This window comes from Triturus cristatus, chromosome 9, assembly GCF_964204655.1.
Source record: "Triturus cristatus chromosome 9, aTriCri1.1, whole genome shotgun sequence".
In the NCBI taxonomy this organism is placed as follows: Eukaryota; Metazoa; Chordata; class Amphibia; order Caudata; family Salamandridae; genus Triturus; species Triturus cristatus.
The window spans coordinates 315,254,364-315,280,824 of NC_140592.1; the positions used below are offsets into that span (position 1 = coordinate 315,254,364).

Genomic DNA, 26,461 nt, shown 5'->3' on the forward strand with positions numbered 1-26,461 from the left:
TTGATCGAATGGTAGTGCTTCCTGTTCCGGTATGCTTGCTCATGTGCCTGTGGTGGTATCAGGGCAACATGTGTCCCGTCAATGGATCTAATGATGTTTGGCATCCTCCCCCCGTGTATAAAAGGCATCCTTAATTTCAGGGAGTTCATCTTGGCTCGGGAACTTGATATGCAGGTCGAGGAATTGCAACATCCCAACATCCCCTCCAAGACATCGCGTAGCACCCGACTAAACATCGTTTGCGACATACCACCAGCAGTAGCCACAGTGTACTGGAAGGTACCGGTAGCAAAGAAGTGCAGGGCTGCCATCACCTTCACCTCTGGGGTCAGTGCTGTAGGGTATGTCCGGCCAGGTAGCAGATGTGGTGCCAACTGCTCCGCCAACTCCTCAATCAGTGGCTTGGTGAAGCGGTACCGTCTGATGCTGTCTCGCTCCTGCATGGTTGCAAGGTCTGGGAACGGACGATGGACAGCTGGTGCCCTGCAGTACAGAGATGCACAAAGGAAGATTGTCAGTACATCCACCCATGTGGCCATGACCACGATCACTATCACATGCTTGTTCATGACACTACACAATGTACTGAGGTGTGTGCTGTTGGTCATGGACACATATGTCTCCTACGAGACCACCACCTCACATCTCAATTCCACATGTCCACATGAGTGCCATGTAGTGCAATGGGCTAATCATCTGGCTGTGTCACCCAACCTATGTGCTGCTGCAACGTTCAAAAACACACCCCAGTGACAAATGAGGACTCATGTCTCCCAGGCATCACAGATCTTTGCCATGCAGAAACCCAGGCTCCCTGTATTGCCACATCAACACAGCAAAGGACATGGCATAGCACATACACACCACAAGGCAAGCGTAAGTCCCACAGGTAGTGGGCACTGTTGTTCCTGCCGGCCCTACATGTACGTCTCTTAGATACACACCCCATCAAGGTTGATGCATATACCACATGGATGTGGAGACTGTCACCCATTGGTAACATGTGATCAGACACATGTGAGACACAACATGCACACAGACTGTGGGTGCACATCAGTATTGGGGCTACAGGTCTCACTGAGATGTACATGCCATCACCCCCAGGACTCAGGGTGTATGTGACATGTCTTAAACATATCCAACCTGACACTGTGGCCTTCACTCATGCCCATTACTGTCCAATTGCACATCACAGTGGTAATGTGCACAACACACAAAGAACTTCGCCCCCATGTACAAGATAACAGCCTGGGAGTGGCTGCACAAAGTGGCAGACAAAAAAACAGCTGTGGCCCCCTCAAACACCCAGGGAATGCAGCCTTACAAGCCGTGGGACACTGGGTGGCCAATGCTATAGTGTGGCAGGTGTGCGCAGGTGTCCATGGCCAGTATATGTGTGTTGCATCCGTATAATAGTCACAATAATGAGGTCCGACGCGGGTGACAATGCATTCGCATTGCACGGTTCATGACCGAGCCGTGCGTACGCTTTGTCATTGAATCCAATGAGGTCCGACGCGGGTCACAATGCGTACGCATTGCACGGTTCATGACCGAGCCGTGCGTACGCTTTGTCATTGAATCCAATGAGGTCCGACGCGGGTGACAATGCGTACGCATTGCACGGTTCATGACCGAGCCGTGCGTACGCTTTGTCATTGAATCCAATGAGGTCCGACGCGGGTGACTATCATGCATACGCGTCGGACAGGCATGGTCCGAGACAGGCGTACGCCTTGGCCATTGAATCGTATGGAGACGGGTGCATGTGTATGTTCAAAATACGCGTTGTACAGTCAATTGAACGAGCCGGGCGCACCCATTGGCTCAGGACTGTCATGGAGACGAATGCGGATTCAAAACTTGTACGAGTTGTGCACTGCAAATTCAGTTGGATGCCTACAACAATGTTGCAATTTCAAGTGTTCCATGAAGGTGAAGATTTGAACGATGCGGAAGGCGTGTACAAGTCGTACTTTTCAATGGATTGGCCAGATTAATAGAATGAAACCGTGTTGGACCTATCACTTGGGACACATGGCACAGAGTCTGCCTTTGCAGCACAGATATAAGGCTGGCTGGCCCCCAGGGAGCTCACTTGCCTGCACTACATGCTACTGGACCACATCCCTGCTACCACTGCTGCTGTCTTTGCATCCTCTGGCTCCTGCTATGGCACGTACTCTGGAGAGGGCCCCAGCCTTCACTGAGGAGGAGAACAAGGCCCTGCTGGACGGGCTCCTTCCAGAGTACAGAAAGCTCTATGGGACACCAGGGGAGCAGGTGAGTGTGCTGTCCACTACCTTCCTAATTATGCATGTTGTCTGACTAGCAGTACTAGCAGTGTGTACACCAGTGGCAAGCATTCTCACTGACTACTTTCATCCACCAAAGTGTGTAGGTACATGTAATGAATAGTTTTCCTGCTGCTAAAGTGCATTATTGCAAGCTTAAACTATCCAGGCATTGTTAACATGTCAGACATGCATGTGAGTTTTCATTCCCCATGGTTGCACTACCTGTGTAATGTATTTCCCTTTGTGATGATGACATGTATATTCAATTGTGTGCTGCACAAATCTGGGGCATGTGTGTTAATGTACTTTTCACTTTGTCATCCTCACAGGTTGATGCCCACCAGAAGCAGGAGATCTGGCTGACCACCGCCCGGGCTGTTCGTTCTGTGGGGGTCTACAAGCGCCGCACAGGGGTGTGGAATTTAATGAAATATCTACTTGTCCATGGGGCAGGTTGCTTCATAAATCTACTTGTCCTGTAACAAAATCCACTTGTCCCTTTTGTGCCATGTAATGCGGCGGCAAATTGTGGCAGCAATCTCATTATATAAAAGCTCTGAAATAGCCTCTCTGATTATGCCAGGGCTCCTAACATAGTAGGGTTTGAATACTAGTAATTGCCTTATTTTGTCAAGTTTCCGCAGATCTACATACTGAGGCTGAAGGTAATGGTAAGCAATAGTTCTAGGGTTTGAATGCCCTTTTGAGTCTGTGCAAACCTACTAACTTGCATGTTTTAAGGGTTTTCACCAACTCTCCTCTAATCTTTTCCCATACTGGGAAAGGTTGGAAATTTACTCCTGACAATGGCAGACATAAAACTTCTTGCAGGGTTGAGAAAAGAGTGGTGGAGTGAAAGTAAACTTGCAAACACTGAGATTTTCGCATGAGAAAATCTACACCTGCATATTGCTCATGCTACAACGCAGCTCGCAAATATTTTCTAGGAGTACTATTTCTTGGCATATTTCTGTAAAGTCTTGTGAATTCAGAAACGCCGTATATCTGCACTTAATGCATTGACATGGAGGCACTTTTGAGACTTTATTTAATAATTGGTCCCATAATTAGGTCGGGTGTTAACCATGACATTTTGTGTTTATTAAATTCTGTCTATCGGCTAGCTTTACTGTGAGTAACAGCATTCTGTTCTTTCACAAGGAGCATATCTACACAGTCATTTTGTTCAGTGCCAGGAACAACTGTGGCAATGTGTGCTTTTTGAGACCAAAAACAATGTTTGCTTTTGCCAATGTTTGTATGTTATAATGGTGAGGGCCCGGCAGCTCCCACACAAATAAGGATTTACAAAAACCATGCCAAAACAAGTCACGCATTGACAAAAACCAAAAAGCTGACCAACAATTTCAGACCTACTGGCTTTGCCAACGCTTGTTTATTTTGATATTTCCCATGTTATTAAAACTGGTTATATTGATTTTTCCATCATGAATATTTTTGGGAAATACTAGCATACATCAACACATTTTAATAAATGTGCTGCAAAGAAATGGTACCTAAAGGTTTACAGTAGTTCAGTAAAATGTTTTTGCATTTTTTTGTGAACATTTTATTTTGAAAGCAAAGAATCCTCAATCTTGCTTTCAAGCTTCTGCAAATATTTGCATCTAATCAGAGAGCATTCTGGGAGCATTATACATAGCCTCATATTGCTAAACATCGAAAACGTGTGTATACATTTTCATACTGTAACCACAGTCTGAGCTTATAGAATTTACATAGAGCGCTCAAACTAATAATAAAGGCTTTGCATTAATGAACCATGAATACAGGTTTGAACAGCATTAATACATGGATGGACACAAATATTTAACTGGCAGCCAAAGGGTTTGTGCTGTAGGGGGTTGGGCCTACTTGTCCCAAGGACAAAATACACATAAAAACTTGTTGCCCTTGACCCCAAACAATATGTCGTCCGCAACTGCCAGAAGAGGTGGCGAGGTGGCAGGACCTTCGGACCCGGAGGATAGCAGAGTCCAGCTGAAGCTGTCACCTCCACGCAGGAGGGGCGGACACCGGACCCTGACTCCCCACATGCTCCGTATACTGGCGGTGGTCTTCCCGGACCTGGATAGGCAGCTGAGGGCCAGACAGCAGCAGGAAGGGGGTAAGTCCATGCCTGATCTGTGTACTATGACATGCAAATAGCAGTCTTTTGTCCTGGTCACACTTCCACATTACGTAGGTCTTGTAGTCCCAAAATCAGGTCCTTCATTTGTGTGATGCACCCTCCTCATCTGTTCCACAGGTGTGGCCCCTACAGTCTGTTGCTTGTGTCACTAGGGCACTGTGTCCCTGCAGTCAGCTATGCTTCAGGTACCAGTCAGCATCAGTTCCCGTGACTCTGTTGTGTGTTTCATGGGTGGGTCAATTGTTTACACAATGCTTGATATCTGACATGTGAACTGTGTGTGCCCTTGAGATGTGTACCAATTGCTGGTCTGACTCGCAACATGTTTCTGTGGTATACCAAACAAAACCATGCAGCAAGGGACTCCAATTTTTGGGCATCAGGAGTATATATATCAAGTTTGTCAGAATTGCTTAGCCACCTGACTACTGTCTGGGGCAAAACACTGTTTCACTTAGTCCTGCCCAGTCATGCCCCCTCAAGGGAATTCAGAAACACTCTGTAATCCCAATCCTGTGTATGAAATTGCAGGTTGTGCTTAGTGACATGTGCCCTCAGGTGTCTGCCTCTGTGTTATTAGGGTGTGGCTTGTTGCTACGTACAACTGGGGTGTCCATGATTCAGAGGGTCAGCATGACATCTGCAATGTGACTGTGGGAGACAAGACCTGGGTGACATAGAGGTGTGTGATCATCTGACAGCGCACAATGGTGTATGCAACTGTGTCCCTCATGCAGCTGGGTTACATGCATGGCAGACTGTGATATGTTAATGTACATGGATTTGTGTTTGCTGAGACTCATATGAATGATTTGCATGATGTGGGGTTCTGGGTCCTGGATATGTTGTTTGCATGGGATGGGCAAGTGCGCCGGTCATCTGCAGAGTCAGCTTTACCCCTGAGCTAGGATTGTGAGTCAGTGCCTATTGTTGTTGTCTGGATGCCCTGCCCCTGTGACAGGAGACAGTGTTGACTGACCTTCAGGGCATCCCAGTGCCATAGCATAGAACTTGCTATGAGTGAGCCTGTGTTGTGTTCAAGTGTGCACCATGCACCCCATTGTGGCCTTGCCCATCAGGACATGAGTACATCATAGTGTGTGTTGCTGGCATGCATCCCAAGCATGTGAAATGAGTCTCTGCCCATCCCTTCATCCGGACACATGTACTGAGTCAGTCGCAAGAGATGTGCTGTGTGTATAGTGACATACCCCTACATGTTCACTTGCATGTACAACTAATGTGTGGGTGGTGCATGTTGGCACATTGGTGTGTTAGCATCCAACATGCAACGGACATATGTGTGAAAGTCAAGGAGGGATATGTGTGCCATGGTTGATGTTTAGAATGACAATTGTCTTATCCTAAACAGTGTTGGCACTTTGAGCTGTGTTCAGATGATGATGCCAGGGCTTGCCATGTGATGTGATGTACTCACTGTGGTGTGTGCAGTCGGTGCAGGTGACTGATGTAGTTCTGTTACTTCCTATTCCTATCCAGATACATCCACAGCCACAGGAGTGGACAGCTCCACGGACCAGGAGGAGCCACAGAGCCTTACAGGGACAGAAGGAGAGGAGTCAGGTGGACCCGGTGGCACGGAGGGCGAGTTGAGCCACACAGAGGAGTCGTCAGCACCATCCCCCCGAGCTGAAGGCCACAGCAGCTCTGAGGATGACTCCCTTGTGGAGGCGGGTGTCAGCAGCAACCAAACACCAGTTAGTGAGGCTGTCTCCGCCACCACCACCACCCCCCTCCCATCGGCTCCCATCCCAGAGGTCCCTGTGGGCTCCCGTGTTCGTGAGCATGTCTCCTTTGTGCCAGGCACTGCACCCCCTGCCCCTGTGTCCCCTGCTGCCCTGAGTGAGGAGTCTGTGGACTTACTTCGACAGATCCATGTAGGGCAGACGTCGACACTGAAGGCCCTCCATGCACACATAGGTCTGTTGACACAACTGGTGTCATTCATGGAGGGCATTTCCTCGGGCATGTCTGCCCTACAGAGGACCAACCAGTCCGTGGCCTCCTCCCTGACGGCAGCAGTGTCCCTCCTCCAACAGTCCCGCACCCCTCCTACCTCTGCACCACCCATGATTCCTAGCACCCTACCTGTCCCAAGCACAGAAACCCCCAAACCAAGGTCTAGACGTGCACACAAGCAAGCGTAGGGGACTGATTCCACACTCAAAGGGGCTGGTTTGCTGACACACACACAGTCATCCACAACCACTCCACAGTCCTCCGAGACCTCTCCCTCCCAGCGCCCTTCCCTTGCCTCACCTGCAACCCCATCCTCCCAGAAGCTCTTCCTCTGTGACCTTGGCCTCTTCCCCACTGACCCAGCAGATCCTGATTACAAGGGGAAGAGGAAGTCCCCACACACAGAAGGGAGTGCCCCTCAAACCCGGACACCCTCCTCCAGCCGCAGTCAGACTGAGACGCCCACCCGCAAGTCCCCCCCAGCGCAAGAAGAGCAAGACCCCCCCACCACCACGCAGCTCCAGGGCACAGTCTCCGTCCTCCATCCCCCAGGCCACCACTCCAGAGGTTCCCCCGCCACTCCCTGCCCCGGGTTCACCCACACACAGATACACCATCCCCAAAATGCTAAGGCCATCCCCCCCAAGCACTTGCTCCTCCACACCTGGTCAGACAGTTGGTGCCACTGATGTGGGGACCGTGTCCCCCCCTGCCCTGCCGACCTCACCTGTCCCCCATTCCGCTCCAATGGATGTAGGCACTACTTCGGAGTCCACGACCACCCCGTCTGACTTGGGCACTGCAGTGGTGAGCCAATCCACTCCATCTGACCTGCCCACTGGAGTTGTGCCGGCACCCACCCCATCTGACTTGTGCCCCACAGTTGTGACAGCACCCACCACTTCAGTCATCTCCACTGCAGTTGCAAGTGTCTCGCCTGCATCCCCCACCTCGTCACTGCCTCCTTCTGCTGCGCCCTGAACCTGTCCCTGCAGTGCCTGGCCTGCCCCCATGTATGCCCCTCCGAGGGGATGACCCCGGTCCTTACCAGTGCAGGCAAGCAAGGTGTGACAGTTGTCACTCTAGTTCACTCCTTGGCATTTGGACATGGACTGGCCATTGGCCTTTTGGATGCACAGACGTTTAGAATTTCATATACTGAATTTGTCACTCTAGTTCATTCCTTGCCATTTGGACATCATGGACTGGCCCTTGGCCTTTTGTTGGAACAGACGTTTCACTTTTCATATGCTGAATAAAGCTTTTTTCTTTGTTCATGTGAACTTGATTTAGCTGTACATCATGTTGATGTTGTTTTACATGCCCTTGCACCTGTAATGCTTGGTTTACAATGTTGCATACTGATGTGTTGATGTGAGGTACTCCCTGTGGTCCATGCGATATGTATCCTATTCTGGTGGGTATCCATGTCATCCCTTGCAGCTACCTGGGTGTGTTTGGATCAACTATTTGTGTACATCTCTCTGTGAGCATTTCATTGGCATGGTCACATCTGTGGCTTGCACCCCTGCACATATGATGTGCTTCCCATTGTCCAAATTGTCACTTCCACATACTTTGTGCTCATCAAGTCTGGACCTACAGGTGTGGTTATAATAGGAGCAACTGGGTCCTCTGTGCAACTTGCTAGACATATGTTTTGGGTATGTGCAGATGACTTAGGGGAGACTCCCGTACCCAGGCTGTTGTGACCAGAGCCTTCATTGTGTGGTAACTGATGGCTGACTGACCAAGTGTTCTGCAGACATGAGTGGGACTTGCGGTGAATATGTTTGGCACAGCTGGGCTCCCACAGGAGTTGTGTCCCCTCAAGTTAGTGTGTTGTCCAGTGACATGGCCTGGGCCCATGGTGTGTGTTGTATGTGCATGTGTGTGTGTCCACATCCCTGTTCATACACAGACAGTGTCCCCTTGATATGTTCCTGTTGTTGATGCTTGCTGAGCGGTACTGGGTTCATCCCCTACTTTTCCAATGGGCTACCAGATGTGTGGGTGCACGACACACTACTGTTAATTGGCGTATCATCATTGGGATTTGTCAGTTCTGAGCAGTGTTCCCTGAAAGCTGCGCGCGCACGCGCACCTCTGTGCTGCCAAGCGCACTGTGGCCGGTGTGAAGCGCGCACATTCTGGGTGAGCATTCGCGCCGCACGCTTTTAAATCGCGAGCAGCATGAAAAACGGTAATTTGCTGATTGCGGGAAGCCTATACCCGCAGGGGATCCTGCACTTGCCACATTTCTTTATTAATGGAGCGCTGCTGAGGGCTCTTTGTGGGCCTTCGTGAAAATATTTGTTAATTGCAACACCGTCATGCGCTGCAATTAACAAATATTTTCACAATGGCCCACAATCAGCCCCCAGCCGCGCATCTATTAAGAGAAGAAATGCAACAAGTTCAAAAGCACGACGTGTGCTTTTGGACTTGATGCATGTCTTGTCTTAATGAAACACGACTGCGGGCTGATTATAGGCCATTGTGAAGGTCTCTTGCTTCCTGCCCAGATGAGACAAGGAAGGTGTCCGCTTCTGCACTGACGCTGGCAGCTGCGCCACCTCTTTCTTACTCTTATTCCCTCTCTGTCTGTCTAGCTCCTCCTCACTTACCGAAAACCGTGACTCAAGAAATGGTTCTCACCCTCTTTCTTCCTGTCGATCATTTGTTCCCCTGTGAAATGGATGCAAAAAAGAAAAACACTTTTGCTGGAAATGCCGTTTTGACATTTTTCTATTCCAAAGTGCAGCCTCGGAAATAAAAGGTTCAAAATATGAAAAATCAATAACTAAACAAAGCAAGACGGAGTGTTCTTAAAGTGGCCAGATCGGTTTTATTCAAACCCCAAAAACATTAGCGTCACTTTACTGAGTTTGCCAGTCAAGCGCTGTTTTCCCCCGGTGGGGAAGTGCGCCAAACCTGGAGGTACTGCAATACCTGGTTGATGGGTGGATTGGAAAACAAAATGTGTACGGCGGCTTTGTGTTCACGAATGTGGTCTTTTTAAACCATACTGCTTGCATTTTGTGAGCATATAAGCAGTGGACATTGAAATGGGTCCTTTCTGGGCCCTGTAGTTTTCAGGCAGAAGCACTCACTGATTTCTGAATAGTGAGTGTAAAAGCGTTAAGTTCACCATGTTGTTCCTGCTTACATTTCGCATGCTTTATTTAATCTTTCATTCCCTATGAGTGTTTGCTTTTTCCAGGATGTTGTTACTTTTTCTTTTAGGGAGTATATTGCTCTTGCCTAGTGCGTAATTTGAATTGAGTCACATCCAGTTGTTTATAGCAGGTCAAATTGGATTGTAGTTGAAGGCAGTGTGAATTTCTCTCAGTGGGGCAGTATGGTGTTCAGAGATGGAGCGGATGTAGTACTGGGGGCAGAGCTGCCACATTTCGAACTGGGGAACCAGGTTCAGCCTTCATGAGCAGTCCCCCAGACCACTCTCCTGAGGGAGCACATTTCCATGCTAGACCTTAGAAGGCCCTGCAAATCCGGAAAAGCCCTGGTGTCTTAACACCAGCAGGTGGACCCTAGCAGTGGCAAGTGTGGGTTCACCTTGAAGGCTTACCCACCACAATCCATACTGAAGTTCACCTCCAGTCTTGCAGGCAGGCCTACGAAGTAGCTGACCCTAGAGCAACAGTGACTCTGTCACTGAGGTCACAGGATCCCCGGAGAAGAGCTGGCTCTAGGGCAGTGCGACCGGTGTGACCGCAACGGGTGCTGACTTTGAGTGGGGGCATTGTATATTGTGGTTTTAAAAGCACTTGCTGCCTCCTTCCTGTCCTAAAGCAATTTTCGGCAATAAGAAAAATGTCATGATAACTCCGGTGAATAAAAGTCTTCCTAGAGCGAGTTCGGAGTTTTGTCTAGTGGAAGTTTTGACTCATGGAAAGATAGCGCAGAGGTTTTTAAAATCTTTTTTTATTAATTTATTTCAATTTCAGATTCAAAAAGAACACATACAGATGGTTATGCTGTAGCAATTGATAACACATTAACAGTTCGTACACTCGGGTGGCAGGAGATATCCACAATGAATTAGATGACAATCGTAGACACACAAACACTTGATAGTAATCAATCAGGTATACAATGTGGCAGTGGAGGATTACAGTACATTAATGACATAAGCAATCAGACATCAGTGACAGTCAACAGGTATGCAGTTAGCGGGCCCCAAATATCACGAGGTTTGGAAGTGCTAGGCAATTCCTCAGCATAGATAGCGCAGAGGGTTAATGTGCCTGCTGCTAAGAACATGTACCATGCCCATCACAAAGTGCCCATATTGTAAATAGGTCAGTGGGTTACTGCTTTTGTCAGTAAGATTCTTTTGCTACTTGAAGTTTATAAGTTAAAATCCTAACAAAGAACAGTGAGCTATTAACTTTCATCTTAGAGCTGCATACAGACTGCAAGGTATAAACTAGAGCTTTATGTTTTTTTCCCTAATCCTTTGATTTTCTTAATTTTGCAAAAAGTGTTCATTTGGATAGAAATCAATAACGATTATTAAAGTGACCCCCAATCATGGTATTAAGTTTTAAATTCTGAGTTTGTGTTTCTCTGGATCAATCACTATTAAACTATACTGCCTACTAATATGGTTGTCATGTGACTCCTACACCTTGTAGTCCTTTGTCTTATGTAACATTTCCCATACAGTGATTTACACACGTAAAATTGATTGTCTCTGTGTATATTGCTGACGACAGAAAATCCATGGCTCGGAAACAAATGGCTTGTGCCTCCACTTTTAAGCATATTTGGGACATTCTGTGATTAGAAACATATCCCACTTTGTGAATTTATTTTAATGTCAATAACTCATATTAATCGTTAAATAATCATGTGTATCCATTGGTTGAATTACATAGCATAATAAGCTGTAACTGGTCAGTGAAATGCCAAACAAATACTAAAGATTGGGATGTTTTGCAATCCTCCCACACCTCTAACTCCGCCCACTGATCCAATCATCAGGTTATTCCCGCCTTCTGATTCTCCGCCCACAGTTCTCCACTTCGACCACTGATCTGGATGCAATGACAGAAGAAGCAAAATATCAGTCGGGTGGCACACTATTCTAAGCACCGATTTTTCGCTTAATTGCTTTTAAGCCATGCCCTTAATTACATCGGTCACGCCCCTTTGATACACTCCCCTAGTTTTTTCATTCAACTTAAAGCCCGGGTCTACACGCGCGGTCGGGTTCTTGGCACACATAGCCTTGGCTGCAGCGCACAGAGACCTTACTCTGCCACACATAGAGGAAAAAAATTAGAGGGAACATTGGTGTTGAGTGGTGATGGTGTTGTCAGACACAGATGGGACACAGTCAGGGTTCCTCAAGGCATTTGTTTGTTCGCAATATCATGTGGTTGTCCCTAGGTGGTAGTTTTCAGTGATTGAGACATTTGTATGTGTGTGTGACTGCTCCCACTTGTCGGGTTCACGGCTGCGATGCTGGCAGGTGTCAGCATGTGTGCCTTGTGTTTCTCCTTGGCATCTGCATAGTCCTGGGACTGTGGCAGGGATTCTGAAGGTTCCATGACCTTTGAGGTCATGGCCATGTACCGCATACTGTGCAGTGTGTCTGTCATTCCCCAGGGTTGTAAACAGTCCTTGTGTGATGTGTGTGTGCCAACATTCCTGTGTTTGTCATGGGTGCATGTGCAATGTCACCTGTCCATGAGGACTTCACAGATACACATTGTTGCAGTTCAGGTGTGTGCTGTTGAGGGTGGACTGATGTGAATGTTTGCATGGATGGTCCCCTAGCTCCCGTTTGTCCATGGATGAGGGGCCATGCTGAGTGATTTGTGTTTGTGTATGTGTGATGTACGTTTGTGGCACAGGACACATGTCTGGGTTTCCCAGTTTGTACGACATCTGCCTTTGTCATAACAGTGGAGGTGTCATGCATGCTTGTGTCACCCCACTGTCTGGTCCCTGGGGGTAGTAGTGTTGTGTGTCAGTCTCTTGCTGTGTTAGTTGGTGTTCATTTCAGCTTGTGTCACATGTGTCTGTTGTGCTTCCTCTCATCTCCCAACGCCTGATTGCCCACTGAGGGTGTCCCAATGATGGTTTTCTTTTGTATGGCACTGTGTACACATCTGTATCACTGTGGTTCAGACCCCCTCATGTGTTGTGTAGTTGCCTGGGGATACTGTGACACACACACACACACATGTTGTGTCCGATGTGCAGTGTGAGTTTGCCTGTTTGTGCATCTGCACCAGTGCATTGGTATTGCTGTTGTGGGCCTTGGTCTGGATGCTGTTTCTGTGATTTTGCATGCTGTGCCTGTGAGTCATTTCACATCATTGTGCACATTCATCCTGGTTGTTGGGTGCCATTGCTGGCATGGAATGTGAGTTTGTGAGCTGACACCTACAGTCTACACATGTTGTTTTGATTGGTGTGTCTATTTTCGAGATGTGTGCATGCTTGGTGATGCTCACTTCTGCTGTTGTGTCATTGTACGCTGTGTGCATTGTCAGCCCCCATGTGTGGTGCTTGTCTGCACATGGCCGAGAGTGTTATGTTTTTACTGAACTGTTAGCCTCACCACATCTCTGTATGTATGGGACACAACCACTAGTTTGCCCCAGAAGTGTTTGATGTGTTGGGAGCAGGGATCATACATTCTGTTTGTTATTTGCAGCTTTGACCATGATGACACTTACCTTTTGGTCACTGTGATGAGGGGGGTTTGGTCCCCATCAAAGTCAAAGTCAAAAGATACTTTATTTCGAATTTAGTATATAAATTCATAAAAAGTCACATACATACAGGATTAGAAATCACAGACCAATTGACTTTGGTCCCCATCACCACAATGCTCCACATCTGCTGCATTTTGTGAGCCCCCACTTAACTTCTGCTCTACACAGTGAGGGGGTGTTCTTTTTACATTGCCACAGTGCTATGGTGATGCTTGCCTTGTGCATGTCACACTCATGTATTGGTCACACATGTGCTGTTACTTACATTGTATGTTCGTAGCCATAATCACTGTTGTGGGCATTTGTCACAGACTACACACTGTTGTCATGATGTCATGGGGGATGTATTTTGCGGACATACCTGATGTTTGCGTATGCTGGATGTGTTGCGCATCACCCATCCTATGGGTGTGGGTGGCAGGGGTAATGGGCAACATAGTCCCTATGGATGGTGGTGGCAGTAGTGATGGGCAACAGGTCCCCTGTGAGTGGGGGTGGCAGGGGTGATGGGCAACATAAGCCCTGTGAGTGGGGGTGGCAGAGGTGATGGGCAACATAAGCCCTATGAGTGGGGGTGGCAGGGGTGATGGGCAACAGGTCCCCTGTGAGTTGGGGTGGCAGGGGTGATGGGCAACAGAACCCCTATGGGTGTGGGTGGCAGGGGTGATGGGCAACTTAAGCCCTGTGAGTGGAGGTGGCAGGGGTGATGGGCAACAGGTCCCCTGTGAGTGGGGGTGGCAGGGGTGATAAGCAACAGGTCCCGATGGGTGGGGGTGGCAGGGGTGATGGGCAACAGGTCCCCTGTGAGTGGGGGTGGCAGGGGTGATGGGCAACAGGTCCCCTATGGGTGTGGGTGGCAGGGGTGATGGGCAACATAAGCCCTGTGAGTGGGGGTGGCAGGGGTGATGGGCAACAGGTCCCCTGTGAGTGGGGGTGGCAGGGGTGATGGGCAACAGGTCCCCTGTGAGTGGGCGTGGCAGGGGTGATGGGCAACATAAGCCCTATGAGTGGGGGTGGCAGTAGTGCTGGGCACCATAAGCCCTGTGAGTGGGGGTGGCAGGGGTGATGGGCAACAGGTCCCCTGTGAGTGGGGGTGGCAGGGGTGATGGGCAACATAAGCCCTGTGAGTGGGGGTGGCAGGAGTGATGGGCAACATAAGCCCTGTGAGTGGGGGTGGCAGGGGTGATGGGCAACAGGTCCCCTATGTGTGTGGGTGGCAGAGGTGATGGGCAACATAAGCCCTGTGAGTGGGGTTGCAGGGGTGATGGGCAACAGGTCCCCTATGGGTGTGGGTGGCAGGGGTGATGGGAAACATAAGCCCTGTTAGTGGGGGTGGCAGGGGTGATGGGCAACAGGTCCCCTATGGGTGTGGGTGGCAGGGGTGATGGGCAACATAAGCCTTGTGAGTGGGGGTGGCAGGGGTGATGGGCAACAGGTCCCCTGTGAGTGGGGGTGGCAGGGGTGATGGGCAACATAAGCCCTGTGAGTGGGGGTGGCAGGTGTGATGGGCAACAGGTCCCCTATGGGTGTGGGTGGCAGGGGTGATGGGCAACATAAGCCCTGTGAGTGGGGGTGGCATGGGTGATGGGCAACAGGTCCCCTTTGAGTGGGGGTGGCAGGGGTGATGGGCAACATAAGCCCTGTGAGTGGGGGTGGCAGTAGTGCTGGGCAACATAAGCCCTGTGAGTGGGGGTAGCAGGGGTGATGGGCAACATAAGCCCTGTGAGTGGGGGTGGCAGTAGTGCTGGGCAACATGAGCCCTATGGGTGTGGGTGCCAGGGGTGATGGGCAACATAAGCCCGGTGAGTGGGGGTGGCAGGTGTGATGGGCAACATAAGCCCTGTGAGTGGGGGTGGCAGGGGTGATGGGCAACATAAACCCTGTGCGTGGGGGGGCAGGGGTGATGGGCAACAGGTCCCCTATGGTTGTGGGTGGCAGGGGTGATGGGCAACATAAGCCCTGTGAGTGGGGGTGGCAGGGGTGATGGGCAACAGGTCCCCTGTGCGTGGGGGTTGCAGGGGTGATGGGCAACAGGTCCCCTATGAGTGGGGGTGGCAGGGGTGATGGACAACATAAGCCCTATGAGTGGGGGTGGCAGTAGTGCTGGGCAACATGAGCCCTATGAGTGGGGGTGGCAGGGGTGATGGGTAACAGGTCCCCTATGGGTGGGGGTGGCAGGGGTGATGGGCAACGGGTCCCCTATGAGTGGGGCTGGCAGTAGTGCTGGGCAACAGGTCCCCTATGTGTGGGGATGGCAGGGGTGATGGGCAACAGGTCCCCTGTGAGTGGGGGTGGCAGGGGTGATGGGCAACATAAGCCCTATGAGTGGGGGTGGCAGTAGTGCTGGGCAACATGAGCCCTATGTGTGGGGGTGGCAGGGGTGATGGGCAACATAGTCTCTATGGGTGGGGGTGGCAGTAGTGATGGGCAACAGGCCCCCTAGGGGTGGGGGTGTTAGTGGTGCTGGCCATGCAACCCCTATGGTGGGCTGTTGTTGGTGGCCAGGATGGGGATCCCCTGTGTGTGTGTGCCATTTTGCGTGTACGTGTCGTTTGTTGGTGTTGTAGGTGTCTGACTTACCGTCTGTGCCGTCGGCGTCGGTCTCTGATCCGGTCATAGATGTAGAGTACTGGTATGACCTGCGCGATGGGATTCATGATGTGTTCGTGTCATACACGCTGCATGTTGCTCCGTCTCGTACCCGCTGCAAGCTGGTCCGTCTCGTAGCCGTGTATTGATTTGTGGCGCGAATCGTAGCTGATATGCTTGTTTTCCGGATGCTGTGACGTGCCGTACGTGACGACCAGTCCTGCGCGTAGGAAGTACGCATCGTACTTGTGATGCCAGAAACTGCTATGGATACTGCTTCTGGGTGACTCGGTTCATCTTTAGGAGTTACGGCTCGGACGGAGAATGGGGCTTGATTCACAGCCTACGTGTCGGTCGTGTTTTTGGCAGTTATGCGCATCGTACTTACTCTACAGGATTGACCGGCTCCGGGTACGTGTCGGTCGCACGGTAGGGCTACGGAAAGCTGTCCGACCGGCCATCGGAATCGCCCCTAAATGGGAAAAATAAAGATAAACTGGCTAAAACCTGTGCCTCCACATCGTTCAAATGGCCTGTTGCCCTTCCTTTGGTACTATTGAGTATTTGAAGTACCCCTGTAAGAGAATGGGACTGTCTCCTCATAAGGTGCTAATGGGGAGAGCTATGTAAATTCCTTACATCACAATAATCATTTTTGTGAGTATCACAGATCACCTGGTCCTCGAGTACTGCAAGGGGTTGTATGATGTGGTGCGTTTTATCTCTCATGAGGTCGATTCAGCGACTCCAGCTGTCTGAGGGTCCTCCAGTGGTGATTTTGGGTTCACATATAGAAGCAGGTCCGCAAATGTTTCTGGAAGGAGCTCTGGAGAGGGCCCTACCAGGTGATCCTAGTCATCAAAACTGCTGTCAAGCGTGCTGGTCTGCAGAATTGTATACACGTCTCCCATTATTCCACATAGAGGAAGAAGGGGAGCCAACATGTATTCATTCCTCAAGTCGCACCAGGTTTGAGGTGTCTGAGGCTTTGGGAGTACAGGAAGATCAGGCGGAGGGTCCACAGTCTCCATTGGACGAGCACCAGTCGGAGTGAGAGGGTGACGAGAGTGCTGTTGTTTCAGAGACCACTGTGATACCGACCACCTGATTGAGAATTTGCATCTACAGGGACAGTAAGAATTAATGGAAGGCTGGAACTAATCTGCTGCATCAAATCTCGCAAGGAGTAGGGGAAAGGAAGCTCCACCGTGGACAGTGAGTCAGCCTCATAAGAGCCAGAGATCTCAATCACTTCCAAGGGTTGAGGTCCAGCTGAAGAAGGCTGGCAAAAAAATACAATTATTCAAAAACGACTGTTGACTTTGAAGAAGAGACCAGCGACGAATAGGGAAGATAGCAAATTAGATGAACAAGAACAGGTTGACCAGATTGACATTGTGGATAAAAGGCTAGACTTGATCATTACCAAGTGACCCAAAAGGGAGTGAAAGATCAATCATAAGAATTCAGGTGCAGACTGGACACACCTTGCCAAAATTCAGTTTCACTCTGACAACTGCTTGACTGACATCGACAAGCATCCCTGAAAGAAAGAGATGCCACAACGGGAGCCTCTCCCCCTAGATTACTGAAAAATGTTGAAAAGAGTCAGAGAGTTAGGGAAAGGGTCAGAAAACAATAACTCCTTTAGGCCTCCAGTTGACGCAGAATAAAAATCCCGGTAGCTTTTGAGAAAGGGAAAAGAAGAAAGGACTCACCTAGAGGACTAACCCTTGTGTTTGAGATTTCGTTGATCTGATTTGAGTTAGCATGGCACAGCAATGCTGCAAAATGTTGTTGTATACATTGCAGGTGCCACTTCTGTTTCCATGCTTGGATGGCCGTTGGATGTCTATTTGTTGGGTGGAGATACCCCTCATATGTCGACAAACTCTACTCTTGAACCTTTAGCTAGACGTCCCCCACTTAAGAGTAAGGTGTCAACTATTTCATAGCATGAAAGTATGTATAGTTACAATTTATATTATAAAATGTTAGCTGAATATATGAAAGTCCTTGAAGTAGAAAATTGCTTTGTTGGTTCTTATCTCCCAGCTTCTGGAGCTGAGGGAGCAGCATTCTTTCATTTACCCATGTCCTACTCCTTCACTTGCTCTGTTTTCTTAAATCTTTTCGATCATCAGGATTCAATCAAACTGTTTTATTCTGACTTTGATGATCCACTATAAGATGTGCCAATTGCTAGTGGTGAAAATCTTTATTTGTGGGCTACTAAACATGTTTCTTGCTCTTACAAAAGGTTAAAATCAAGGGATCAGCATGACTATATGATGAAATTCTTTACCGCCTCGACTAATGTGAGTATTACTAACCAGGGCATGCATCATGTAAACTGCAAAATTAACCAGGATGAAAGGGTATTTGTAGATTAATTAAATGAGAGGATAAGGATAGATGAAGAAAGAAGAGAAGGAAAGACAAGTGCAGAGCACATTCTTTTGAAAGGTGAAGACATTCTAAAGGAACCACACCCTAGATGAAGTATTGATGTCACCAAGAAGGAATCTTTATATATCGTACAGCAGCCAGAGGGAAATGAAACTGTTGAGAAATTAGACTGGAGCGAATGTGAGCACAATTATTAAACAAAGGAAAACACCTTTTCAAACCTAAATATAAGTATAAAGGGGATCTTTTATGTGTGTGTTAAGTCAGCAGTTGTTATGTAGCATTAATTTTATTCACCACAGGATTTATCATACTAATGAGCTAGACTTTCCTCTTGAGCAATACATAAGGAGGGATCCATAGCAATATCTTTAGAGCTATCATACCATTCATAGGAGTGGCATTGAACAACGTTAAGATTAGAAAATGATCTACCTTAGTTGATCGGCTTGCCACAAACACAACAGGTGATTTAACAGTGATAAATAAAGAATTGCTTGAATGAGAGCTATGATTATGGAAAATTGTTTTGCACTGGATTTACTCCCTGCAAAAGAAAGTGGAATTTGAAAAGTCATTCATGCTCGGAAATGCTGCACTTATATACCACGCGTAGATATCACTAAGATAGGGGAATGGCTCTTTTACTTATATTAATTGGCATTGAATGGTTGAGTATTTCCTTGAAGTTTTGCAAAAGGAATTTTATCACAGAATGGTATGGATTGTGGGTACAAGAAGCTGTCAGCAATGACAGAGAGAAAAGAAAGAATCTTCATGTAAAAATAGAAGAAATGCAAAGAGAACTTTATGAAACTTTGAAGGATCTGGGAGAAACCAAAAAAAGAACCCGAAGTTAATGATTGATGTTCTGTAACAAAGAATTGAAATGATGATTTAGAAATAATTGGGGGAGGGAGGAGTTGTTTTTCTTTCTGCATATTATATGCATCATAAATTGAGCATACGCTAACCTAGGTTGTGTATACTCTGTCCTCAATCTTGCACTGACACCAAAATATATTTTTTACATGATGACTATTGCTGTTCTTCTTGTTCTAAAAAAGAATAGCGAGACTCACACTAACAAACAGAGAGTGTTCCCACAGACTTTCCCTCACTGTACCTAACCAAGAACATTCCAACAGTTCCAGGCTATCGTTATTAAATGTATCAATTTGGATGCTCAAAAAAACTGGGAGAATGTCTGGAAATCTAATGTATTACTACCATGAAAGTAACCTCAAATGTATTTTGTAGTAAAATGTTTCCTCTTGCTCAATCCCTATTGGTGCATGCCCTGAGAACCATCTCCTCATGTAGGATGTTTGAGAGACTTTGTTAGAAGTCCTATAAATGGACATGTAGATTTCTATGTACTGGAGACTCCATCCCCCATCCGTAGAAGGAAAATCTATGACGCATTTTACTTGGTAGTGTAAGGAGTTCTCAGTACGTATGATCTGTATGCTTTGCCCCTAAATTTACTCATGGCATGTTCAATGTAATCTGACTATTAATCATTCATATAAGGCTTTGAAGTGCCAACCCTTGCCTATCATTCTTACAAGAATGTTTTATCACCTTCTACTGAGCTTAATTGATTAGACAGAAGTGATGGCTCCAGTTGGGGAGCACCAAAGTCCGTTTCGGAACTACACCACTCCTGGTCCTAGCCAATGGTGAACCCCAAGAGTGGATTTTATGATAAGTTTGCGCACTGATTAATGTTAACAATTTGTGTCCAGATTAGTGCACTAGGTATGTATGTATGCTGTATTTATATATTTCAAACCTAGCTGAAAGGCTGCAAAGCACTGTGTAGGATCAAAGCCGAAGATACAGTCAACATGTGATAGGAGTGGATTTTTTGTGGATTGTGACTTCATCATGATGTAGTGCTTTTTAAAGAGTTGAGTATTCACTGTAACCTAAATTGGAGCAGGGTTTGGGCTGTCCGGATGGATATCATTCCAGATGCTTGTTGCATAGATGGGAAATGCCTTTTGCCTGTTTTTAGGTCTCGCCTAGCGACGCAGCACATGCGTTGCTCGCCTCGGCGAGACCTATAGTCGTCTGTTTGGTGGCCGAAGGGGCAAAGGGGGACAGAGATGTGCACGCTCACGGTGCCCGGACAGCTCATGTGCACGCTCACAGCGTCTCTTTTTCAGCGCGCACAACCTCAGAGACTGCGGACCCAGAATCGTATAAGGAGTCACCTGGTAGCCTCAAACTGAACTCCAGATTCATTTCCATAATTAGGGAGGCAAGCAGAGGAAGGCTGGTCTTCTTTTCCCAGACAGGTTATTTTTCCATACTCTGTCCCGTCCCCCTTACGACCCCCCCACCCAATCACCCTTCCTGCCTCGAGTCAGCCATTTTATGTTGTGCTGCGCGTTGCTTTGAGGCTTGTCTCACCATCTTCTCTTCTGCTTTTGCTATAGATACTGTTTCTATGGGTTCTGTTCGCCGCCTTCTGTCTCTGCTGCTAGTGTTGTGGGATGTCAGTTGTGTGGGCTGTCGTGGGTGGATGCGTGCCCTGGCAGGAGGCTCTGTATGCTATTGAGGCCCCTCCTCTACATAGCTGGCTCTACCTTGCTTTTCCCCCTCATGTTCTATTCCGTCTCCCGCCTCTTACAACCAAGCTAAAGCTGCCGCACTGGCTGCAACGTACAATATAAAAACCCTCACACGTATTAAATTGCAGGACTAAAAGGAAGGTGTTATTGCTTTTGAAATGTCTGCATATAATATAGCAAACCTATAACTCCTTTGCTGTCACGGGTCACCGAAGGCTTTTGGCTCTAAAAGAACCACCCTACAAGCCTCTGGTGGTCCCCTGTCCTTGAATACAAAGTCAACTCCTGAAGAGTTTAAGCAAAACAATGGTGGAAGAAGTTTAGTCAGGGTGGCCCTCGTTCATTTGGGCCTCTCAGTACCACCATAGGTGACCCTCGCAGGGCTGCACCTGCAAACTTGGCCCCGTTAGATGCAGGGCGCTTGGCAGAGGTGCTGCAGGCACCACACATGCACCTGGAGCTCAGGAAGAGGGGTGCAGCACCCTGTTTAGGTTGGGGTTGCAGGTGGTGCTATGCCCAGTACCGATATCCCAAGCAGAGTCTCATTGTCCCGGGACATACGCGGCCCTTTGTATTTAGAGGAGCGAGTGGGGATGTTAGCCCATTTGCAGTAGGGTGCTCCACCTACAAATGGAGCAGCAATTGTACAAGCTTCTCTTCCTCTAAGAAGAGGCACCTCTGTGGAAATGCCCCTTCTTTACAGAACAGTGACCGCAGAGCAGCAGCAATGAGAGTTTCCTTTCTCACAGTGTATGTCTGGCTTGGGCAGTGGCAGAACTGGCTCCGCTCCCTCACAAACAAGGTACTGCTTAGACAGTAGTACAGTAAGCTTCTTCCCCTCACAGGACTAGTACAAATTGGGACGCAGCAGCAGGAGCATCAGTTCTTCGCAGACCAGATTCGGTAGGGCAGCAGTGGTAGTGCAAGCATCCATCCTTCACAGACCAGGTACGGTCAAGGTATGAGTGGCATGTAGGTTACACACAGATCTCTGGAGCAGGGGCTTGACCCACTCGGATGAGTGCTTAGATGGATGAGGGGGTGAATATGAAAGAGTGCTCTTCCTCCACATTCAGTTGTACTTTCACCACCTTTTCTTACCCTCGACTACCTAAAAAACATTATTCGTGCTTACCTTTCGTGCACCGTCTTCTCCCTCACCCTGTTTCCTTACACATGCTTTGTCACACTCTTCTCATTTATCCATCTCCCTTCTCTTCTATTGCTAAACTACTGCCTCTGCTACTTCCTACTTCCTCCTTCTAGGTTCTTCTGCAACACTGAGAACCAGTGCAAGTATTTTTGCCACCCACGGTGAAGGTACTATTTTTCTGTACCACCCCTTTAATGATTGGGCCAGCTTTGCTGCTTGTGCTCCAATGTGACACTCCTTGCTTGTGGTTGACTAGGCAACCACCTAATATTCTGTTCCCCCAAAACTGCTGCACTGTCTCCTGTGTCTCACACCATCGCCAGTGATTAATTTGTAAGAAAAAAGTAGGACCAGGGCCCTTGTCAGGAGGCCACCTCAGCTTGCACAACCCATTGCCCTGCCTTCGCTGGCAATAACAACTACTAACCATGACACTTCTACAAGGGTGACAATTTGGACTATTCTAGGCAGTCCAAAGCTATAAGAATGGCTTGGGAGGCTGGTACTAATAATTTGTAATGTTTAAATAATTATTAAACAACTGTTGTGCTCATTTCAAAATTAGACATATCATACCACCATTTGGTGGACTGTCATAAGTACCAGTGCCGAGAATTAAGTGCCGGTGCTGAGCATCGAAACCACCGGTTCAAATTAAGCATTGCACCATCCTCTATTAATCGAACCTCCTCTCTTTGTACCTTTGCTATCATATATCCTTCTTCCCCCAAAACACCAGCTCTATTCTCATCTCACAACCCTCACCTCTTTCTATGTCTTACATATCCTTCTCTCTCACCCTCCCATCTCGCACTTTTCATTATCACGTCCTATTCACCCTCCATCCTGTTACATAATGCTCTATCGCCCTCAATTAGCTCAGTAGACACACACACACATTCTCTTTCTGACCACCATCCAACTATTGTCTCTCATGCCTTCCTTTCTCATAACTGGCCTTCACATAGCTCAGGGCTCTCAAGCTTCCCAAGTCCATGCATAAGTAGCTCATCCAGTCCATGTTCTTGGTTAGAATTCTCAAACTGATAGTATTAATTTTATAATGGCATAAATAGGACTACAAGTCTTAGAATGCATAGGAAACAAACATTAAAAATGCAATAGGTCTCGCCTTTCATTAAGTTAAAGCCATTTGCTTTGCTATACAATAGCATTAGCAAAGCAAATGGCTTTAACTTAATCAAAGGCGAGACCTATTGCATTTTCAATGCTTGTTTCATTTTAGCACTTCCTCTTCTGTATGAAGGTGTCCTTGCTACGGGTATGTGGAGGATCACTGGAGATGGCGCGCTTATCATCTAAGTAGGCAAGTGTGTCAGTCGTGTGTATGTGATATTTCTGTAGTGCAAACCTAACCAAAAGGCAGCAGAGCACAGTACATGGTCAATAAAAAGCATAAAATCAAGGAGTGATAGGAAGGTAGCTGATTTGTGGACTGTTAATGCATTGTGATGGCTGTGTAGATGATGCACCTGGGTTTGAAGATGGTGCAGGCTAGTACGGGGAACCTGTGGAGTTTTATCATGGTGGAATAATGTGGCCATATTTCTTCATGCCTAAGTGAGGGCTGCTACAACATGTTGAATGCCTTTAAGGTGAACTAGTGTTCATTAAAATTCCAATATGGCTTCTCGGATACCCATTGAAAGATGAGGTATGTGCAAGAAAGATTAGAAAGCAAATAAAACAGTCTTCTACATCGTCACTACTTTTTGTAAGGATGGACAGCCTGTACTAATGCTCTTACGGTAGTTGATATGGTGACGTGATTGATATATATGCTTCTTCTGAACATAGGTAAGTGTCTGTAAGTGATTTCCTTTACACTGAAAATGGAATAAAGTTTGTAAAAGAAAACAGCTTAACTTCCATTAAAGACATCAATAAGTCACTGAAAAATACAAAAAAACGACCAGAATACAATACAAATATGTAGACTAAAAGGGTTTACTGTCATGTGCCGTGAGCCATGGCTGCAACACCCCTATCAATGTCCTCTGAACCCTTTAAATGTTCTGATACAAATTATTAGCATACACTTGGTCCTAGAGTGCATTTCCATTTGTACATTAGCAAGATGCAGATTCAATGAACAGTTTTGAGAAATCTTCTTTCACTGCATATGATAATTTCTCCCAATTTTGCAGAACACTGGAAAGGACAAGTTCATATGCAATAAATAATATTGTGAGCCTGGCTCGCTAACAGGCCCATTTCCTCGGGCCCACTGTGCTGGACAATGGCTGCAAGGCCCAGAAGGAGGAGGCCAGGTTGCGTCTGGTTAGAATTCTACCACCATGACCAGTATTTTCATGTCTAAAGAGCAAATCAGCAAATATCTCAACAGGACTTTTTGACACAGAACAATATAAAACAAAAAATCCTTGCCTTATCAACAAAATAAAATCTCTCAAATTTGAAGTGCACAAAATATAATGACAAATAGTGTAGAGCGGAGGTCTTCAGATTAGGGGGAGGTACTCCTGGTGGGCCTCAAATGATCTCAGGGGGCCACCCGCCTCTGGCCAGGTGAAACAATTATTATGCCAGGAGATTACAGAGAATAACATGATACTTATCAAAACAGTGCTGTTTTTTTAGTGAAAGAAAATAGTGTCAGTGAGCCACTCTATAATGGGCCATCAGTAATGTCTTTTTTTCACTTCTGTGTTGGATGAAATTAGGTGTCAAAGTGGAAAGAGGATGATAGAGGGTTGCAAATGAAATCACTTCCCCCATTTCTGATAAAGGATGACACTGTGGTCACTTTTATAACTTTCGGGACTCTAACCGCCACCAGCATGATGGCAATCATGTATATGACTGCATTTGTACAAGTAGGGATAACTGAACATAACTGCAATGTCTAAATATGTTCAATTCTGCCGGTTTTATAGAATTACAGTGAGAAAATATGTTTGTCAAACTGAGGTGGGGGGGGTCTGATGAACTTTTTTTTTTTTACACAGGGGAGGGTGCATCATTAAAATGATTGAAGATCATTGGTATTGAGACTATGGAATATATCCACATAATTGCCACCTATGAATTTAAAATAGGGGCCAAGAAAAGCAACTTCTCTGATCGTATCTCCCAAGCTTTGACCCTGTCCAAAGAATTATTCCATATAGTGTCTGAACTATTATCTCCTTTAGGTCTCTCATTTACAACTCTTCAAATTTCCAATCTACACCAATTGATGGGGCTTATCATGGTGCCACTGTTACAAGTTCTCATCCAACCAGTTTATGCCTATCTAAATGCATGAAACTTCTTTTCCGTTTTCTCAAAACTCAACTGCTGAACTTGTATAACTGTTCATCAGGACAAGATGTTTTCCCCATCGCGTTTAAAAATGCCACTGTGAAATTCATTAAAAATAATCTACCCTTAATGCACAAGTTATCAACACCATTCGGCCATTTTCGCTTCTACTATTCACAAGTAAATGTTTGGAAAAGTTGTTTTTTAAACAACTCAAGCAATTTGTCAATGACAATAATCTTTTGGATAGCCTCTAAGCCGAATTCTGGACAGGACACAGTTCAGAACTGGTGATCCTATTAATTTTGGATGTGCTTCGACGCCTGGTGGACAATGGGGGTGTTGGGACACTGATAATTTTAGTTATATCAACAGTCTTCAATACTATGAATCCTTCTACCTTGAAAAAAACCCTAGGTGGAATGGGGCTGAACTGCCAAGTCATCAAACAGATTACATCATTTCCAGTAGACCATCAGCAGGTCAGTAAGTTACCACCATTTCATTCCACAAAAAGCGATTGAACTGCAGTGTCCCTATGAGACAATCCTGCCCCCACTACCTTTTAATCCATCCTTCCCCAACACCTATGAGTCAGTTTCTATATGTTTGTGTAAGGCACTCATATTCTATTCAGGGCCTGCTTTAGGGTGTGACAGTAGAAGTAAAGGCAGATAAGGTGGTGGGGGACTTTACGCCCACCACCCTGACTTTATTCAACCTGCAACATTTAGAGATCTCCACTGATCACTGTTGGGGCCATAAGTGCAGTCATTGTGTTCACATTATATTGCTTGCCATTATCTATGTTGACATCTTTGCAAAGCTATGGGAATGCATTTCAGGCGAACCATTGTTTTGTTTATAGACAGCAAAACACAACCATAATGTGGGTTTATTGGGTACCTAACAACCATGAGTCTTGGTGTCACTGTTCCTGCTGCATTATTCATAGCTACACCCCCTGAGAGCCTTCCCCATGGACCTCAGAAGCATGGGGCCAACCCTGCTAAGCTCATGATCGGGTGCCTCCTCCCCTGAGTCTCCAACAATGGTTGCCATATTTGGACAAAATGTCGAGTTTTAAATATCAAGTTGCAGAAATACCAGAAAAAAATAGTGAGATACAGAAATATCGTTATCAAGATTATCGATTTTGCGGGTAATATCTGTTTCAAGAATATCATTGTTGTTAATATTGTTTTCAATAATATTTGTAAAAAATATAGTTTTTTAATTATCTTTGTGTGTGTTAGTTCATATAT

At 46.9% G+C, this 26,461-nt stretch overlaps 1 long non-coding RNA gene across 3 annotated transcripts in view; it reads left to right on the forward strand.

Annotated features, from left to right (window-relative positions):
* LOC146797828 (uncharacterized) overlaps positions 1–26,461 on the forward strand; it is a 109,956-nt gene that overhangs the window by 34,051 nt on the left and 49,444 nt on the right. Inside the window, exon 3 of one of the 3 annotated variants that reach the window (XR_014968541.1) lies at positions 18,031–18,088. The exons of 1 other annotated variant lie outside the window; for it this stretch is intronic. This is a non-coding gene — a long non-coding RNA (uncharacterized LOC146797828). Of the gene's footprint in view, positions 1–2,626; positions 2,906–18,030; positions 18,089–26,461 lie in introns of those variants that run through there. One more of the 3 variants, XR_014968539.1, reaches the window with a different exon arrangement.